We start from the raw sequence: 15,281 nt of genomic DNA, 5'->3' as shown, positions 1-15,281 counted from the left end.
AAGAATCTGTGTCGTCAAATTTCAAAGACAAGTACCTGAATTTTCATCTAAATAGTTTGACTCAAATTGACCCACATGTATAGTGATGATTTCTTAAATCATAAGTAACTTTTTTTCTTTCATTTTATAATGGATGTCCCTAGGATACATGATATTCACAATGTCTTTTAACTAAGCAGAAAATGAAAACAATCAATCAATTCATACACAGACATAAATGCAAATTAGTGATAGGCATTTTTTACTGAAATCAAAATATTACTCAAAATATCAACTTGTTAGTTTTAAAGTTTCTTATAGATAAATAACAAAAGGCAAGAATATTGAGGAAAATACTGAAAACAAAGAGCAGTGTGTACATTGCACCACCAATTATAAAAATATAAACATATAATTGAAATATTGTAGTACTGATACACAAATAGCCAGATAATCCAATGTAACAGAATGAAAAATACGGTGATAAACCCAAGTGCATATGGAAATTTAGTGTATAATTATGGTGGTGTGTGAAATTAGTGGGAAAAAGATTAACTGTTTAATAAATGATGTCTTTATAGCTATTTAGAAAAAAATGATGTCTTTATAGCTATTTAGAAAAAAAGATGAAATTAGAATGATATTTTATTGTATACTCTAATGTAGATTCCACAATATGAGCTTAAATATAGAAAATAATACTATAGAAGTTCTGGAATTAAACATGGATGATTTCTTTTATAACACGAGAGTGGGGAAAACCTTCCTACTATGATGGAAAATTCCCCAATTTAGTGTAATGTAGATTTTTCTGTAGATGTGCATTCTCAGATTAAGGAAGTTCATTTTTCTCCCTAATTGGCTGATAGCTTTATTTTTAATACAAATGGACATTGGATTTTATCAAATGCTTTTGGTTTTCTTTGCACCTATTAAGATGATAATTTTTTTTTCCTTATTAGGTTGTTCATATTGCAAATACATTGGTCTTCAAATGATAAACCAGCTTTGCATATTTGGGGGAAAAAAACTTGGTCATGATTAATTACTCTTCAAAAAGATGTTTGTGTTTGCTCAAATTTTGGTTAAAATTATGGCATCTATTTTCATGAGAAGAATTTATCAGGTTTCTTTATTTGAATTTTTTGATTGCTCTGAAATCTCTTTGTCAGATAAAGACACATCCATACCAGCTCTCTTTTCTTCAGGATTAGCATGGTATATTTTTCCATTTTGCCACCTTTTGGTCTATTTTTTAAATTTATGATATGTTTCTTCCAAGCAGCATGTAGTAGTATCTTACTTTTTTTATCCAACTTGGTTATCTCTGCCTTTTAATTGGGATGCTTAAACTGTAGCTAATGTAATTGCTGATAAGTCTAGCTTTCACATCTAGATTTTGTTTTCCATTTCTCCCATCTGTTTTTTTATTTGATTGTTTTCCCTTTTTCTCTTTTTATAAATGCTTTTGAAGTAATTCAATAATCTTCATTATTCCATTTTATCTTCTTTGTGACTTATTAGTGCTTGCTCTATCTTGTGGTTTTAGTGATGCTTTAGGATTGTTAGTATTCATGTTTGACTTATAGTATTCCTTCAAGAGATATTATACCACTTCTGGTATAGTATAGGAAATTACAATTGTATACTTCTTTTTCTTCTCTCCTGATCTTATGCTATTATTATATATTTACCTATACATGTGTCATAAACCTCACATTCGATCATTATTGGCTTATTATCTTTCCAAGAGCCTTAAAATAAGAACATTATCTCATATGTTCTTCTTTCATCTTACATCGTTTCCTATCTGTCTAAAGGCATACTTTGAACATTTTTTCTCATGTGGGTCTGCTGGTGAATTCTTTCATGGTTGGCATCTAAAATAAGTGCTCATTTTGCCTTTATTTTTTAAAGATATGTTCGCTGAGTTTAACATTCTAAGGTGCTGGGTTTTTTTCCTCTCAGTATTTCAAATATGTTGTTCCAGTAGTCATCCTCGTGCAGCCTTGGTGCTGCATGCGTCTTGGGCATGCAGTGCCCTTGCTCTCCAGTACTCATAATCCTTTTCCTTTTATGATGCCTGATGAAGAGGAGGAGGTAGAGATTTGCACTTTTCAGGCATGAATTGCCCAACTCATGTCTCTCATCATCAATGCCTTCTATTCCAACAAAGAGATTTTCCTTTGGAAAAGATTTCTAATGCATCTGATGCCTTGAACAAGATTTGCTATGAGAGCCTTCCAAGTTCGACAGTGGTAAAGAGCTAAACATTGACATCATCCCCAACTCTCGGGAACACATCCTGACTTGCTGGGCACAGGCATTGGTACGTCCAAGGCTGATTTAATAAATAATTTGGGAACCATTGCCAAGTCTGGTACTAAAGCATTTATGGAGGCTCTTCAGGCTGGTGTATTCATATCCATGACTGGGCAATTTGGTGTTGGCTTTTATTCTGCCTACCTGGTGGCAGAGAAAGTGGTTGTGATCTCAAAGCACAGCAATGATGAACAGCCTGCCTTGGAGTCAGTCTTCTGCGGGGCATTCCTTCATTGTACGTGCTGATCATAGTGAGCCCATTGGCTGGAGTACCAAAGTGATCCTCCACCTTAAAAAAGACCAGACAGTACTTAGAACAGAGGCAGGTCAAATAAGTAGTGAAGAAGCAATCCCAGTTCATATGTTATCCCATCACCCTTTATTTGGAGAAGGAATGAATGAAAGAAGAAAATCAGTGACAATGAGACAGAGAAAGAGAAAGGAGAGAAAGAAGAGGAAGGTAAAGATGATGAGGAAAAGCTCAAGATTGAAGATATGGGTTCAGATGAGGAGGATGACAGCAGTAAGGATAAGAAAAAGAAAACCATGAAGATCAAGGAGAAATATATCCATCAGGAACAACTAAACGAGACCAAGCTTATCTGTACCAGAAACTCTGATGACATCAGTCAGGAAGAGTACGGAGAATTCTACAAAAGCCTCACTAGTGACTAGGAAGTCCACTTGGCATTCAAGCACTTCTCTGTAGAAGGTCAATTGGAATCCAGGGCATTGCTGTTCATCCCTTGTCAGGAGCTCCCTTTGACCTCTTTGACAAGAAGAAGAAAAAGAACAATGTCAAAGTCTGTGTCCATCGTGAGTTCACCATGGACAGCTGTGAGGAGTTGATACCAAAGTATCTCAACTTGATGTGTAATGTCATTGATTGTGAAGCTCTGCCCTGGAACATCTCCCAAGAAGTGCTCCAGCACAGAAAAATCTTGAAAGTCATTTGCAAAAACATTGTTAAGAAATTGTTAAGAAATGCCTTGAGGTGAGGCATGGTGGTTCACTCCTGTAAACTCAGGCCAAGGCGGGTGGATCACTTGAGGCCAGGAGATCAGCCAGGTCAATATGGTGAAACCCCATCTCGACTAAAAACACAAAAATTAGCCAGGCATGGTGGTGCATGCCAGAAATCCCAGCTACTTGGGAGGCTGAGTCAGGAGAATCACTTGAACCCAGGAGGCGGAGGTTGCAGTGAGCCGAGATCATGCCACTGCACTCCGGCTTCGGCAACAGAGACTCTGCTTCAAAAACAAAACAAAACAAAAGAACAAAAGAAAAAAGGAAAAAGTATCTTGAGCTCTTCTCTGTGCTGGCAGAAGACAAGGAGAATTAGAAGAAATTCTATGAGGCATTCTCTAAAAACCTAAAGCTTAGAGCCCATGAGGACTCCACTAACCAGCTATGTCTGTTTGAGCTGCTGTGTTTTTGTGCCTTCCAGTCTGGAGATTAGATGGAATTTCCATCAGAGTATGTCTCTCGCATGAAGGAGACACAGAGGTCCACCTATGACATCACTGGTGAGAGCAGAGAGCAGGCTGCCAACTCTGCTTTGTGGAGCGAGGATGGAAGCAGGGCTTTGAGGAGGTGCACATGACCAAGCCCACTGCATGCAGCAGCTCAAGGAGTTTAATAGGAAGAGCCTGGTCTCAGTTACCAAGAAGAGTCTGAAGCTACCTGAGGATGACGAGGAGAAAAAATGGAGGAAAGCAAAGCGAAGTTTGAGAACCTCTGCCTCTGCAAGCTCATGAAATAAATCTTCGATAGGAAGATTTGCAAAGTGGCTATCTCCAGTAGGCTTGTGTCTTCACACTGCTACATTGTGACCAGCACCTACAGCTGGACAGCCAACATGGGGTGGATCATGAAAGCCCAGGCACTTCGGGACAGCTCTATGGTGGGCTACATGATGGCCAAAAAGCTCCTGGAGATCAACCTCGAACACCCCATTGTGGAGACACTGCTTTAGAAGGCTGAGACAGACAAGCACAGCAAGGCTGTCAAGGACTTCGTGGTGCTGCTGTTTGAAACCACACTGCTCTCTTCTGGTTTCTCTCTCAAGGATCCCCAGACCCACACCAGTGGCATCCACTGCAAGATGAGGCTGGGTCCAGGTTTCAATGAAGTCGAAGTGGCAGCAGAGGAATCCAGTGCTGCCATTCCTGATGAGGTTCCCACCTCTTGAGTGTGATGAGGATGTGTCTCACATAAAGGAAGCAGATTAGGAGTTTATACTTGGAAGCCTTGTGCCCTCTGTATAGCGTCCCCATGGCTTCCTTCACAGCCTTGAGTGGCCCATCCCACCTGGCTCCCTCTGCTGATATCTGGTGGTTTTTCCCTCCTGTCCTTATGTCTAATGCGAGAAACAAGGGCCTCAAGCCCTAGTCCCTCTCTGCTTTGACAACAGCATTGGATGTTGTGTATTTTTGTTGTTCTAAAATAAAGGTATGAAAAATCAAGATGATGTTGCTTAATAAAGTAAATAATATTAATAGCATAACAACATAATTCTATTACCTTTTCACTTATTTTGTTTCTGGTAAGAAACATACTGTCATCCTTATGACAAAAAATAATAAGTGTTATCTTTCTGACTGCTCTTGAGATTTTATTATTGTTTTTGAGTAATTTGATTATGACGTACCTTGGTGTAGTTTTCTCCATGCTTCTAGTGCATGAAACTTTTTAAATGTTTTCGACCTTTACGTTTACGGTTCTCACCAAATTTGAAAATGCCCAAGCCATTATTTCCTCAATAAGATTTTTTTTTCTATTGTCTCTCTCCTCTTTTTCAGTAGCTTAAATTACACTGATGTTAAAGCCCATTGTAACTACACAGTGCTCACTGATGCGCTTTTCATTTTTCTTACCCTCTTTTCTTTTTGTTTTATTTCAGGTAGTTTATATTGCTTGGTATACAAGCTCACTAATGTTTTCTTCTTCAATATATAATCTACCATTAATACCATACAGTGTATTTTTTCATCTCTGAAATTGTAGCATTCAACTATGACGTTTTTGACTGTAGTCTTTCTCATATCTCCCATGTTCCTACTGAAATTTTGAACACAATGATATAGTTGTTAACTACTTAATGCCTGAATGTCTGCTAAGTGTAGCATCTATATTAGTTACGAGTTAGTTCTGATTGATTGATCTCTTTGTTATTGGTCACGTTTTCCAGCTTCTGCAAATGCCAGCAAATTTTAATTGGATAGTAGCCTAACAGTCATTATGAGTTTTACCTTGTTACTTTAAAATGTGGTGCTGGATATTATTGTATTTCTAGAATTACCCTTTGTCTTTGTTCTCATATGTAGTTAGGACACTTGGAAATGTTTGATTTTTTTCGTCTTTGCATATACTGTTTTATAGATAGTATCACAGTCATGTTAATTGAAGGTCTAATTACACTCACCTACTGAAGCAAAAACCTTCAAACATTCTTTCCAGTGGTCTGTGAATCATAAAATTTTTGTCTGACTGGTGGGAACAGAAACTATTTCTGGTTCTTTGTGAACTCTGGACATCTTTGTCTTTAATTCTGCCCTTGATTTGGGCCATTGCTTTACATATATATGACGATCCATACTCAGCTGAATACTCTTCACAGTTGTCTCTCTGGGAACTGTCTTCTGTTTTAGTAGCCTGCCCTGCAGACCCTAGCTATGCTGGTATCTCTATTAGTTTTCTACTGCTGACATAAAAAATAATGACAAGATTTATTATTTTACATGAGTTTAAACACCACAATGTATTATCTTACATTTCCATGGATCAGACATGTAACATGGGTTTCACTGCTCTAAAATCACGATGCCAACAGAGCTACATTCCTTTCTGGAGACTCTGGGGAAATCTAATTTCCTTGCCTTTTTCAGCCCACATTCTCAGCTGCATGGCCCTCTTCTTCCATCTTCACAGTAATGTCAGATCATGACCTTCTCATGCTCCCATCTCTCCTGTTCTCTTTCTTGATCCCCAGAAGAAAAAGGTTCTTCGTTTTTAAGGACTGATGGGATTAAATGGGGCTTACCCACCTAATCCACGTAATCTCCACATCTCAAGGTTCTTGACTTTAATCAGATTTATAAAATTCCTTTAGTCATGTGCAGTAAAATATTCACAGGTTCCAAGGATTAGGACAGGAACTTCTTTGGTGGGACATTATTTTAATTACAGGAGTACACCTGGATTTCCAGATTCATTTCCTCTCCTCATGGTGTCTGTTGGGTTCTGCCTAAATTGCTCTTCATTGTACTATAGCCTGGAAACTCTCTCAAGGCATCAAGCTAGGGAAATTATAGATCATATGTAATTTGTATCTTTCAGAGATTTCTGTTCTTCATTGTTTGATGTCTTGTGTCTTGAAAACCATTGTATTTTATATTTTTCATGTGTTCAATGTTTCAAATGGAATGATAAACCTGGCCCAGATTACCCCCATTTATTTGGAAGAGAAGTTCTATGCTAAAAATATTTTGAAGGTCTGTATTATGACGGTATTTTCTTGGTAGATTGATCTCTTATCAAAAAAACTATTACTTCTTTTTCTCAGGAAATTTTTCTCACCTTGAAATCAGCTATGCCGAATATTTTACCACTGCAGCAGCTTTTTATGTATTTATTTACTGCTTACCTATTTTAGTTAGAATTTGCCAGTTATATCTTTGTTACTTTTCTTTAATCTTTCTCTGATTTTATGTCTTGTAAACATATAGTGATTATTGATGATATCATTGTTGCTGTTTCCAATCCAATCCAAAATTGTTAGCCCTTTAAGTGGACCATTTAGCTCATTTGTACTTAATATGTGTACTGATGTATTTGGTTGTAATACTGTCTTTCTATTTGAGCCACATTTTTACATTCCTTTTTCCATTTCCTCTTGACTTCTTTGGGAATAAGCAGTTTTTATAATCAATTCAGGTGTCTATATATTCCCCCAGAGAGTGGCATGTTGTCAGTTGCCTGGAAAGTTCAATATTATGCAAACTAAACTTTATTTGAATGCAATTAGGAAATTAATGGACTGTACTTCTAATAAAATTACAAGGTTTTCTTTTATTTTGAACAAAATGTAAATGCAGAAAAGCATAAAAAACAATATAATAAACAACCTTGTACTTGCTTGTCAGAATTGACAGTAGTTAAATTTAGTTGTATAGGAATTATCTCATTTTTTACTTATGAAAGAGAAAATATAAGTAAAGTAGAAATTCAACTTTCATCTATTTTAAGCATGATGCCCTCCACATTACCTCAGGAACTTTATGTGCTTTTAAAATTTACATACTTTTTTTATTAATAATATAATAGTCTAGTCATAACTCTATAGCTTGATTTTTTTCATAGAGTATTTTGTTTTCCAAATCTGTCTTTGTTAAGATAGATCTAGATCTATATATAGTTAGTGAACTCTATTTTTTGAAATGCAAATAAATTTTATCTTCATATCAAATTTTATATTTTATTTATCCTTTCATAGTTGAAACAAACTGTTACTTAAATTTTGCCATTGTAAATATGTGAACTGAGCCTCCTTAAAAGTACCCTGTCTGCATATTTGCAAAAGTGCCATTACCATATACACCTAGAAGTAAAATTGCTGGCTTTTATTATGTACATATCTTTAACTTTACTGCATAAAGAAATTTTAATTTTGCTAACCAAATGAGTGTGAAATAGTATAATGTTTTATTTTATATTTTTTCTAATAGCCATAGTAATTAATTCTCAGTTGCATGCTGGTTGATAGCATTTCTTCTTCATAAAATATCTCTTCATGAAGTATTTGTCCTTTATTTTTCTACTAATTAATTTGTTTTGTTTTTTTGCTCATTGATTTGTAGCAATCATTTAATTCTGGTGAATTATTCTTTATCTGCTATATGTGTTACAAATACTTTCTTGTTCATTTATGAATGATATTAACTGATGTGTGTTCTCTTAATATTTTGTAGTTTCATCATTGTGATGATACATATCAGTAGTTCATTATTTTAATACCATATAGTTTTTAAAAAATGTTTGAATATTCAAATTTTGTCTTTATTACGTTGTCTATTACATACACATTTGGGTAACTTCATTTTGTAGCAATTCTAATTAAAGATGTGTGTACATACATGTTAAAATGCATACACTCAGTTTTTTAGACATATATCTGAGGTTCATATTGGTAGCTAATATATTGCTTGGTTAATGATATTAGAATCAGCTAAAGAGTTATCAAAGCTGGCTGTATCATTTACTCACATTCTCGTCATGTATGAAATTTCCATTAAACCTCATCTTTGCCAACACTTGGCATTTTCTTTCTTTTTACTTTAAATTCTTATGAGTATGTAGTCATTTTTTATTCTCGTTTTAATGACAACAGGAATATTTTTATATATTAAATATTTGGATATCTAGTTTTGTGAAATGATGGTTTAATTCTTTAGTCCAGCCATACTGATGTATCTGTTCTTTCCAGTTGATTTGCTAATAGAGCTTTAAATAGTCTAGACACAAATCCTTTGCTGCACGTAGATGCATTGAAAATACCTTCCCCAATCTGTTGTTTACCTTTTTGCTTTCATCATACTGGCAATAGACAAGCAGAACATTTTAATTTTGATGAAATATATTTTAATACTTTTCCCTTTATGCTTATTGCATGTTCAGTCTTTCCCATAAAATATTTGCTCTTTGCACGGTCATAAAGAAATTATCCTGGATTTTCTTAAGAAACCCTCATAGTTTTAGCCTTCATATTTAGGTCTATGATTCATTTCTAATTAATATTTGTGGATAGTAAAATAAGATTCAAAGATTTTTTAAAACTATATATGTGTAGGCTTTCCGGCACTTTTTGTGGAAAAGTCCTTCCATTGACTTATTAAATTGTGGTACCTTTAGCAATAATCTAAGACCATATCCATGGTCTATTTGTGACTTATCTATTAATATTTCTGTTCTGTTGCTCTATTTATCTACAATTTTAGCAATATCACACTGTGTTTCTTAGTGTAGCCTTGGAGAAAATCTTGAACTTAAATAGATCTGATCTTGAAAATTCCACCCCTTTTTATAAGTTGTTTTGTTTAGATTTCTTTATAACCACATTTCTACAGTGTCCTTACAAACATAATTTTTAGTTAATCTAGGCTATAATGGCATGAACACACATCTTAACCAGAAATGGAATCTCAGGAGAAATCCTTGAACAAAACACAAAATGCAAACTGCAAATACAAGTTTGTTAAAAATTCACCCACATGAAAGATTTTTTCATAAAAAGACCCTAAAAAGAGACTGAAATGAGAAGCCCATCTAATGAGAAACTCTTGTATATGAGCACTAAGAGATATGGAATTGAAAGTTCATGGTAGAATTATTTAAAATAGGAGAAACTGGAATATGTCTACATGTCATTGATAATAGAACTAATAAATCAATATTGGGGTGTGTGCGTATATGTGTGTGTGTATGTGTGTGTGAAAGAGAGAGTCTCTGTGTGTGTATATATAATTTATAATAGAAATGGGTGACACCCAACTAAATCAGTATAGAAAAATCTTAAAACATAAAGCTGTGTAAAATAGGGAGTTCACAGAAATACTATATTTACATATTATTATGATTCCCCTTGGAAATGTTAAAACCAAGCAAACCTATGCAAAGAGTATGAACAGGGAACACATGAACATATATTTAACATTTATATAACATATTAAATAACATTATTAACAAAAAGGAATTTAACGTTTCAACCATAGATTGTCTTTGTCGATGAAAGTAGAAATATTTAACAAGTCTATTTAATAGTCAGAGTATTATTGGGGTGGAAGATATATAATGTACATACACTACTGGTTTGGGAATAATTTGATGAAGGCTTTCCAAGAATAATTGGGTAATATTTACCAATGTATTTTCAATAAAACATCCCTTTATCTTTTCATATAAATTCTGCATTTATGGATTTATCTTAAAATAATTCACAAATATAGAAAAATATTTATGAACAAGAGACTGTATTGTAGCATTATTAAACATAGCAATAAAAGAACCATATTATAGCTCCATTAATTTGTTTGGTATGATTGTATGATAGATTGTGTTAAGACAAATTGGAAGTGCTACACTGTAACAAAGGTGATCAATATTACTTTGTAAAATCTCAAGTCAAGATTCAGGAGAAATCAGAAAGCTCTGAAATAAAATACAGCAAATTATTATTTTATAATACATTGTTTAATTTTGTTTTTTATTTTCTTTAAATTAGTTTTATTTTGACTTTATGGGTACATTTACATGTTTGTTGCAGAGGTAAACATGTGTCATGGGGGTTTGTTGTATAGATTATTTCATCACCCAGGTATTAAGTCTAGTATCCAATTAATTATTTTTCTTGATCCTCTCCCACCTTCCACCTCCCACCCTCCACTCTCCAGTAGGCCCCAGTGTTGTTTTCCCTTCTATGAGATACCATCACACAGCCATCAGAATGGCTATTATTAAAAAATTATATTTAAAAAGTTAAAATATAACACATGCTGGCGAGGTTGTCAAGAACAACAACAACAACAACAAAACCACTTATACTTTGTTGGTGGGAGTGTAAATTAATTCAACCATTGTGGAAGACAGTGTATCAATTCCTCAGAAGCCTAAAGACAGAAGTAGCATTCAACCCACCAATCCCATTACTGGGTAAATACCCAAAGGAATATAAATTATTCTGTTATAAAGACACATGCATGTGTATGTTCGTAGCAGCCCTATGCACAATAGTGAAGACATGGGATCAACCTAAATACCCATCAATGATAGACTGGATGAAGAAAATGTGGTACATAGACATCATAGAATATTATGCAGCCACAAAAAATAAATAAGATCATGTCCTTTGCAGGGACATGGATGGAGCTGGAGGCCATTATCCTTAGTAAACTAATGCAGGAACAGAAAACCAAATACTGCATGTTCTCACTTATAAGTGGGATCTAAATGAAAATTTTGTTTTTTAAAAATGATAATTTCACCCAGGAATCAGTAATTAATTTTGATACAGTTATAAATGAAGCTGCTATCAACATCCGTATGTAGTTATTTTATGGACACATGTTTTAATTTCTCTTAAATTAATGTATTGAAGTGTAATTCATTGATCATGGGGTAGATATATGTTTAATTTTATCATAAACTGCTAAGCAACTGACTGTCAGCACATGAATATATATCCAAATCGTGGTGTAATCATTTAATAGAGCACCATTTAAAAAAGGAAAATGAAACCAGCTACTACCCATCTTGGATTCCTGGGGTCAATATTAAAATGAAAATTCATCCTATGTTATATACATATTATTTTTTCACATTGTTAAATTAATCTTAAATTTTAAAAATGTATTTTATGTATATATTCAAATGTCATTGTAACATAATTTCAAATGAGAAAGGTGTGTGTGTGTATATATATACACACATACATATATATGCATATGTATGAGTTTATGTGTGTGTGTGTATGTGTATGTGTGTGTATAATTTGATTTAAATTACATCTAGACCAAAGATGATATTAACAGTGCATTTCTAGGTTTCAGTAACTTGGATGATTTCTGTTTCTTAGAGATTTTGTGTATTTTGCAAATTGACCTTAGAATAAACTCTTTATTTTGAAATTGTCGGAGGTAGTAAACTCATAATAAATATTTAATTACATTGTAAGGAGGGACTTGTCCCCACTATTCAACATACAACTCTTATAGCATAAAAACCAAGAAGGTATGAGTGTATCTTTATTCTCTGCTGTGATATTTCATTAAAATATTTGACAAGGTGTTCCAGAATGGTGAATGATATCTCTGCTGTCCTGTGACAGAATCTAAAATTCAAATCATTAGGGTGTCATTCTTCTAATATAGGAATAGACATGAGATTATCTTAGATAATTTTACTACTAGTCTTTAAAAAATTTTGAGGTATTTTCATACACTGTGACACTAGAGGATGTTTGTTTACTGTACTATTTGCCTGGCACCCACTCGACCTGTCATAGCCATTTTGGGGGTAGTCTATCAACATATTGGATTGGGAAAAATTCCACTTTCTATTATTTTCTCTTGGCACACAGTTAAAAACCAGATTGGTTTTTAGTTTCTATCCCAAATTTTTAAATAGTGTCTGGCTTTACCCACAAAAAATGTGGGGAAGAGCAATAGGAAAGAACACTTTAACTTATGGTAAATGAAGAGCTAAGCATTTTCAAAATATATATACACACACACACACACACATATATATATACACACACATTTATATACACACACACATATATATACACACACACACATACACACACACACACACATATATATTCAGTAACACTGTAGGATCTCTCTAGGATGTAATTTACATTGTGACATCTAACATTGACTATTAAACAAAAGTATGAAGAGTGATGTCAGCAAGATGGTGAATAAGAAGACCCCACTTATATCCCCCACAACAATTTGTCAGCCATCCAGACAGAAACGTGCCTTTGTGGGAAATTTGGGTTCTGGGCAGGAGGCAGTGAAACCCAGGTGGAGCCACGAGCAAGGTGGGCTATTTTGAGAAGGCGGGCTCCCATGCAGGTGGCACACTCACTACATGTAGTCACAGCTACAGACCCAGAAACAGCCTAACTCCCTATGGATTTGGCTACAGTCTCCTTTGGCTTTTGTCCTTTCATTTCCACCATGCACTCAGGAACCTGGGAAAAGACATCCCTGCCTTTGCCTTGGGTGCCAGCCTCACCAACCTCATTCTGATTGCAGATCTTGATGCAGCCTTGTCATTGGTTCCCTCAACCCACGTCAGCAATGGTCCGGTGATGGTTCTGTCCTTCCAATGGTCTGCAGAGAGACCTGGCAGAAGCCCCCCCAGGACATGGTGGGAGCTATATTTGCCTTTACAGCTGGTAACAGACCCACAGTTTGAGTATCCTGAAGTGGACCCTTGTCCCAGTGCCACTACTATTGACCAGAGTACTGGAGGCAGTCCCATCATGTTCAGATATGAGGCAGGATCCACACTTGCCCAAGCCTCTGGTAACTGAAGACATACTGTGAACCCACAAGCAACCATGTGACCCAGCTCCAACATCACTTGACTGCAATTCCAGAGAAATTCCTGTTGTCTGGGGGGGACTGAGTGTTTTTACCTGTTTACATATAGAGACTGGAAGAGATGTCTGCTCTTTCAAATACGTAGACACAAATGGAAGGATATTCAAATCATGGGAAATCAAGCAAATATAACAACACTAAAGGAAACTAATAAAGCTCCAATAACCAACCCCAAAAGAATGGATATCTATGAGTTGCCTGATAAAAAATATAAAATACTCACCTTAAGGAAGCTCAATGAGATGTAGGAGAACATAGACAGCTAAGCAAAATCAGAAAAAAAATTCATGAACAAAATGAGAAGTATAATTAAAAATAGAAACCATAAAAACGAACCAAACTAAAATCCTGGAACTGAAGAATACCAGGATAGGACTAAAAATTCAATAGAGAGCTTCAACAGCAAACTCAATTATGCAGAAGAAAAAGTAAGCAAACTTGAAGATAGGTCATTTGAAATCAGCCAATTAAAGAAACTGAAAGAAAGTATAATGAAAAAGAGTGAAGAAAGCTTTTGAGACCTCTGAGAAGCCATCAAACAAACAAGTATATGTTATGGAAGTCCCAAGAGAAGAGAGAAAAGAACAGAAAGAAATAGTGGCTATAAACTTTCCAAATATTGGGAGGAGTATGGATATCCAGCTTCATGAAGCTCAAAGAACCTAAACACAGCAACCCAAAGATTACATTGAAATATATTCTAATCAAATTGTCAAAAGTCAAAAACAAAGAGAGAATTTTGAATACAGCAAGGGAAAGGTGACTCATAACAGAAGGAATGTTCATAGGGCTATCAGCAAATTTCTTAGCATGCAAAAACATCACTTTGATTTATAAATTTCTATTTAGTCATTAGGTAATACATTTATGGCAGAATAAAAAGTAACAGCAGCAATCTCTTTTCACCTTCTCAAACAAATACTAGAGTTGTTTCTACTATGTCTCAGAGAAGAGTTCTGGAAATAATCAGAATGATCTGGAATGCAATAAATCTAGTATGTAGCATGTATCTAAATGAATAAGAACTGTGAGATAGTTATTTTTAATGTTTATTGGTGATAAGGGACCTGTATTATGTATATTGTAGTCTACTTTTCAGTTTACAGCATGAACTGTAGTAATTAGAATTGGAATTAGTAAGATGCCATTGTTGGTTATAAAACCAGTTGCAGCAGGTTTTCATGGGAAGGATCCTATACTGAGGGAATAGACTAAGTTGTCTATAAGCTCAGTAAATGCTTTTAGTTCATTATGGTGCTATCAAGTAAGGTAGCCTTAAAATGTTAATGTAGCATCTAAAAGTGCCTAGCTCTCTCCTTAGACACTAGAAGTGAAACTAGCTCAGTAAAATTTAAGAGCAGCAATATCAGAAGCAGAGTTCAATGCCTCAGAGTTTTATAAAAATGTTGTTGTCATCATCATTGAGGCTTAAATTGAAATTAAATCCTAGTGGTTTATTTAGAAGGTCTTGTAACCTGGTATGAGAGTATTTGAAAAGTTCAAGAATAAGTATTGGAAAACATAAGCTTGTAGTGATGGTTACTGAAAAGAAATGTGATCCTTAAAGAAATGCTGATAAGTGGAATAAGAGTTTTAGAAATAAATGTGATTATGTTTTCACAAAGATATTTTTATTTGATAAAAAGATTCATTTTTAACAGGTTGCCCACATAGCAAATGTTTCACTTTTTAAAAAAATACTATTATATTGCCTTTTAAATCCTCTCCTATCCCTCTTTTCCCTGTTCATGGGTGTTTGGTAAAGTTTCTCTAATCCCCTTCATTATTTCCAAAAATGACTATTTGAGCAAT

General features: G+C 34.6%; 1 pseudogene; it reads left to right on the top strand.

The window, feature by feature from the left end:
• Positions 1–2,058: 2,058 nt before the first annotated feature.
• On the top strand, positions 2,059–4,532 carry LOC100426907 (heat shock protein HSP 90-beta-like; annotated as a pseudogene).
• The last annotated feature ends 10,749 nt before the right edge of the window (positions 4,533–15,281 follow it).

This window comes from Macaca mulatta, chromosome 9 (assembly GCF_049350105.2).
Source record: "Macaca mulatta isolate MMU2019108-1 chromosome 9, T2T-MMU8v2.0, whole genome shotgun sequence".
In the NCBI taxonomy this organism is placed as follows: Eukaryota; Metazoa; Chordata; class Mammalia; order Primates; family Cercopithecidae; genus Macaca; species Macaca mulatta.
Note: the sequence above shows the minus strand (reverse complement) of the source record. Positions and strands in the feature narration are given on the sequence as shown.